Source organism: Canis lupus, chromosome X (genome assembly GCF_011100685.1).
Source record: "Canis lupus familiaris isolate Mischka breed German Shepherd chromosome X, alternate assembly UU_Cfam_GSD_1.0, whole genome shotgun sequence".
In the NCBI taxonomy this organism is placed as follows: Eukaryota; Metazoa; Chordata; class Mammalia; order Carnivora; family Canidae; genus Canis; species Canis lupus.
In genome coordinates this window covers 53907663-53913619 of record NC_049260.1, presented here as the reverse complement: position 1 = coordinate 53913619, position 5957 = coordinate 53907663, and the positions used below count along the sequence as shown (strand labels likewise).

The following is a 5957-nucleotide window of genomic DNA, read 5'->3' as shown; positions in this document are numbered from 1 at the left end:
TGCACTTAAAAGCAACAACAAAAACAAAAACAAAAACAAAGACAAAAACAAAAACGACTCATTTCCATGAAAGCATTTAGGAAATGGATTCCCTGTCTTCCCTGACTCCTTCAACAGAGCATAATCAAGCTCTTTCTCAAGTTTTGGGGACATCATCATTAACCCCCCATCATTATTAGCACTGGGCCATTGTGATCTCCTCAGGCCTGTTTCCCCTGCATGAAATGGCCCCCAGTTTGTTTGCGATCTTTGAGCTCTTGTACCTGGTTGGGGTTGTTTGGGATTTTACTAGTTTTGCTGCCTACTCCCCTGCTGTCAGGCCATCAGCTCTCACTTCTTGACACTTTTAGTGTGCCTGCTTCCAGCAGCCCCTTTGCCCTCCCTCCTTTTGATTTACTGCTTCTAATTTGCTGTGGGCTTGGGAACCAGATAACCAAGCTTGTTAGAAGGGAAACGCTACAGAGGGTCCTCCTGCAGGTAGCCGGCCTGAGTGTCAGCTTAGACAGCCAAAGGCCCAAGGAGCAGCCCCCTGTGCTCGGTCCTAAAGCCTGTAGCTCCCGCATCCATACTGCCAGGGGCCTCTTTATCCTGTCTTGTAACAGGGGTGACCTGCATCCCATAGTGAGGCTGAGTCCAGCCCTTACTTGGTCCTGAACTGACTGGTCTCCCCAACCCTCCCCCTGGCCACACCATTGAGGGGGTGGCACACCCAAGACGTGAGGACTGGTCAATCTTGCGGAGCGGCAGTTATGGAATGGAGGGCTGCCCTTGCCTAGAGGCCGAGGAATGGGCAGGAGGGCCTCTAGCGACCTCCAGTATTCCTCCCCTTTCCCACCCTGTCTTCCAGAGGCCCTTGCAGAGAATTCTGGGCTGAGGAGCATTCTGGGCTGTGGAGGCTCCCTCTCCAGCCTTATCCCTATTCCTGCCTGAGGGCAGGGCAAGAGGACTCACTGGAGCATTCCTCACAGCATGGAGGCCCACCAGCAGCCTCTAAGCCTGGGCAGGCTGGGCCCATCTCTGCCTCCAGCCAGGCCTAGCCCCTCATGCTCTTACAGTGGTCCCCCCTGTAAGGGGGGCTCTGGCAGGAAGTGGGCTGCGCTGAGCTGGCCTGGCTTGCCACCTCAGCAGTGCGAGGGCCTGCTTCTCCCCCAGCCTGGGGGAGGGAGGCGCCACTGAGGGGGAAAGCACTGAGGCAGATTTAGGACTTGGGTGGACTTTGAAGCCCCTCAAAGCCATTTTTCAACCTGAAAGCTGAACCGAGCTGGTCTGGAATTGTGGCTGGAGGATAAATGTAGACCCCATGGTGTCATTTTATGGTCAATTTTCAGAGTGTAACTGTACTTTGAGCACTAACGCTGAGTAGCAGGAAAAAACTTCTTAACCATAAGATCTATTAAGAGTGCAGAGCTGGCTCCCAGGGGCGAGGCGGGAATGCACAGACGTGAATCATTGGAAACAGGTCGGGCCTTGGCACTAGGGAATAGCCCAGCCCGAGTTGGGCTGCAGGGAGGGAGGGGGCAGCCCTGGAAGGATGGGAGGGTGCCTCCAGCTCCTCAGGCCTTGCCAGTGGTGGCCTCCTCTCCTGTCCCAGGGGCCTGAGTCCTGACCCCCACCCTCTCTCCTCTCCAGGGTTGGCTACTCTAAGCAGGTATTGGGTAAAGAACATCTGGTGGGGCTGTCGGCCTGGAGAGCTGTGGCAAAGCAGGAGGGCCAGGGCTGCCAAGCTACACAGGACTGATGCCTCTGTTTCCCCGCCTGTGTTGTTCCGTGTCAATCACCAGCCTAAGCAAGCTTTTCGACCAGACATGGCCAGCCCCCAGCAAAACTGGGACGGATGAGAGGCCAGAGAAGGTCTAGGATATTTGGGGTTAAATACCTACAGGGCAAAGCAGAGTCTGGGAAGGTTGGCTTGGAGGGGGCAGGGTACAGAGTTGGAGGCTGGTGATGGCAGATGGCAGATGGAAGGGGAAGCTGGGGGACAAAGTGATCTATGAGATTCCTTACAGCTAGAAAAATCTCTGGCTCCAGAGGATGCAGGCAGGAGTGAGGAGGCAAACTGAGTGCTGGACAGGACCTCCAACAAACCAGAGGCACGTCTCCTCATCTCAGGTCTCAGGACCGTGGTCCTCCCATTCAAACACCTGTCAAGAGTTCATCTTTTATGAAGAGTCAGGACTAGGTCTGGCAAGCCTGGGCACCAGAGGATACCCATCAGGGGGAGGACAAAAAGTGAGGCTTGGGCCTGGCAGTGACGAAATCTCAGCTGAGCCATGGTTTGCTGTGTGATATTAGCCAAGTAACTTTCCTCCTCTGTGCTGAAATGTACTCTTTTGTTTCGCGATGTGTAGCAGGAGGGCCAGGACTGAAATTTCAACCTGATCAACTCCTTTTACCCTCAGAGTGTAAGTTTCTTGCCAGCTAGAACATTCCAGGATTTCTTGGTCTGGTGTGCTCTGGGACAGGATTTTCCTGAGGATTAAAAATAAAAATAAGGAGAAAGAAACACACACACACGCACACACACACACACACTGCCCGGGAATATTGTAAGAGCTTTTTACCAGTAGTAACTCACGGAATTTTCACAACAGCCCTCCAAGGTGAGTACTTATGTTTCCATTTTATAGATAAGGAAACTGAGGCACAGAGAGATTAGCAGACAGGCTCAAGCACCAAACCAACTCTAAAACCAAAGACACTTGCCCAGCCTCCTTTATGATTCTTTTCTCTAAATGGGTGACCTTGTCTCCCTCACCCCCTCCAGGGCTTCGTTCTCTCTCATGGCTGTCACACACCGGGCTGGGTGAGGGCTCCCCTTCCTGAGCCAGCTGGCCTCCTTGAGGTGCCCTTCACCTCCCTGTACTCCCTCCATTCCCTCCCCTTCTCTCCAGGGGAGCTGAGCCAGGCTCAGGTTTCTCCATTTCCAGGCTAAGGCTCCTGCCTTGGGCTGGGCTCACTGATGAAATCTTGCTGACCTTGCACTTTCCATCCATCCTGGGGCTATGGGCTTGGAATGGACAGATGAAGAGTACTACATGGACTGACAAAAGGCTGGCCTCTTGCCCCTGGCCCCTTGTTTGAGAGAAGGTACCCCAGTGCCTTTGAGCAAGCCTGACCAGGCCCCACAGGTCTCTCTTAGCAGATCTGGGGCAGAAGCATTGCTGAGGGCACTGGAAGAATTCAGGCTGAGGGCTAGGTAAGATGTCCTCATGGTTGTATGTGCAAACTGCCTTTCAAAATCATAACACAGTACTAACTCTGCCTAGCATCAGACTAGTTTCCTCCTCAAGCTCCATCTTTAAGAATCATAACATTGCAGAGTGTTACTGGATAGGCTGGATAGGCTCTTAGAAATCACCAAGGTCAAGACCCTTGGGTTCCAGATGGGAAGCCTGAAGCCCCGAGAGAGCAAGGATGTACTCAAAATTGTACAGCAAGACAGCGGTGGAAGCAAGGCCTAACCTCAGGTTCCCGAATCTTCCAGGTGGACTGCCTTTTCCAGCTGAGCTCCCTGCCAGACCTCTGGGGTCAGCTGTGTGTTGCCCTCTTTGGGGTGGCCCTGCTTGTGTCCCCACCCTTCACTGTGACAAGATCACCTCCTACACACACGTTCCCTGCCCTAGAGATGTAGGAGGCCCTTGGGAGTGAGGTGGGAGGCACCCAGGAGCCCAGACGAGAGGCAGAGACCAGGATGGCAGGGACTAAAACTGTACCACCGGGATGGGAGGGGAGCACTCTGAACCCTGAGCAGGCCCTGATTTTTTCCTGCCTTAGTGTGTCACGCCTACCCCTTATGAGCTCCCTTGGAAACAATAGAGGCCTCAGGCTCGCAGTTTGGTCTCTCCCAAGGCTCGGAGGTCTTGGAGGTCTCCAGCAAAGTCGCTGCCACATCGCCTGGCTTCTCGGTCGCACCTGTCTCCTTCATGAGCCCTGAGTCCAATCTGGTGCCCCCTCCCGCCCGGTTTTCCAGACTGTCCAGGCCACCAGGTGAGGCGAGCACCGTGACCACAAGGGGGCACTGGCGCTCCATGGCTATGGTGGGCTCAGAGGCCTGCTTTCTTTGGGCTTGGGGTGGGGGCAGCTGGAGTGCGTGTCGGGGCTCCCCCACTCCTGGCACCCTCCCATTTCCTCTTGGAAGTCTCCCTAATCCTCTTATGCTTAGGGTCACATCCCTGGGACCAGTGACGAGGTGTTTCATTTCAATTGGCCCCCACTCCCCTTGGGGGAGCTCCATGAAACGCCAGGAGGGGAGACCCCTTGGCCACAGCCCTCTTCTCTGCCCCTCTGCAGACCGGGTTTCCTTGTCCTTCTTCAGCTTTCCTCCTTTTGGAGTGTCTCTCTCCTACCTGCTCACCCTCCATTCCTTGCCAGGCCTGACGTCTGGCTTCTCACATAGCCCTGGCTCCGATGGCCTCTTCTGGAGACTGGCTTCCCCTCTCCTTTCTCTTTGTTTCTTCTCCCCTGTCCTTTCTTCCCCTGCATCCCGGGGCCTCTCAGGCTGGATGAGTGGAGGGGGCCTTGGCCCCTGCCCTGGCACTCAGGGGCTGAGACAGGGAGTCAGTCAGTGCCGGATGTCAGTTGCTGCTGGAATCTGGGAGTGGAGGAGGCTCTGGGTCAGAAACACTCTTAAGTTCACTTAGCAAATGCAGCCTCTGGGAGTGGAGAGGGGGGGGTGTGGGGGGTGTGGGGGTGTGGGGGGGTGTGGGGTGTGTGTGTGTGTGTGTGTGAAGGTGGGGATTCAGAATCCAGAGACAGGGCCTGGTCTCAGGTCTGGCCCTGACTGGCTGTGTGGCCTTTCCCGTTTGCTCCCTGGGCTTCAGTTTGCCTCCCAGAACATAATGCATGCTGGATCTCTTAGGATGCTCCCAGCTTGTGTTTATTTATTTATTTATTTTTAAATTTTCCAGCAGTGACTCTCAATCCCAGGAGGCCCCAGCACTGCTTCTTCCAGATCCATCCGCCTTCCCAGATTTGTCCCCACCAATCCCCTTTAGAATGCTAGGGATCCTTGGTGTGATGAACAGGGCCTGGCCAGCATATGGGGGTTGCCCTGGGAGAGGGCCCGGGTTGGATGTGGGCCATAATGTCAGCGTGCTGAGGAATGTGTCTGGCATATTTGCTCACTGACTTGGAGGGTGCCTCCGTAGCTCTTGGGGCAGATAATTGTAGAATGTCGGTGCTGGAAAAGGCTTGGGGCAAATGTAAGTCAAACATTAATTATGGGCCCCATATAGAAGCCACTCCCCAAACCCCCCACCGCCACCCCCTGAGCTTGACCCCTGAGATACAAACCCAAACCCATGGCCTGCCTTCTAGGTCTCAGCTTTCAGAAGAATCTAACTCCCGCCTGTGGTATATAAATAAAGAAGCCAAGGTCCAAAGAGGGGCAAAGACTCGCCCAGGTACATGCAGGCAGGTGGTAGCTACCTGAGGCTGGGCCCCAAGGCTCCTGCCTCCCAGACGTGGGCATTCAGGGGCTCTGGGGACTTGGGCAAGGACATGCAGTGGGTAGCTAAAGTGAAGGGAGGTGGTGTGCACATGGCAGAGCTGGGGCCGGGGTTTGAGGTGGGAGTGGATAGGGATGGTTGCCTGCTCCCACCTCTTGTGATGGGCACACACTCACCCTTGCAAATAAGGCAGATCTGGGGCCGACGGTGGTCCCTACCACAACTAGAGGGTAGCACCTCTACCTGACAGTGTGATTTATCACATTCTCCCTTTCTCCCCTCAGCCCCCAACCTTCTTGCAGACCCTGGAGAGGGCCCAGCCTGACTTAGAGACAATTCACCTGTTTTTGATTTGAGACTCAGGTGGACTTTTCTTTCTTCTCATCAAAGAAGTGGTGAGGGGAAGGCAGGGCCCCATCCATCACCCCAGCCTCTCAGCAGACTTGGGAAGGAAGAGTGGAGGGGGAGGGAAACAGCCCAGGGATCTTGCAATCTCCCAAATTCCCAGTG

The 5957-nt window shown here is 54.8% G+C and overlaps 1 long non-coding RNA gene across 1 annotated transcript; it reads right to left on the bottom strand.

The window, feature by feature from the left end:
- Positions 1-2146: 2146 nt before the first annotated feature.
- On the bottom strand, positions 2147-3545 carry LOC111094914. Its single transcript, XR_005385964.1, has 2 exons — positions 3463-3545; positions 2147-2469 (listed from the first exon to the last, which is right to left on the bottom strand). It is a non-coding gene; the product is annotated as an uncharacterized LOC111094914 (long non-coding RNA).
- Positions 3546-5957: the final 2412 nt, after the last annotated feature.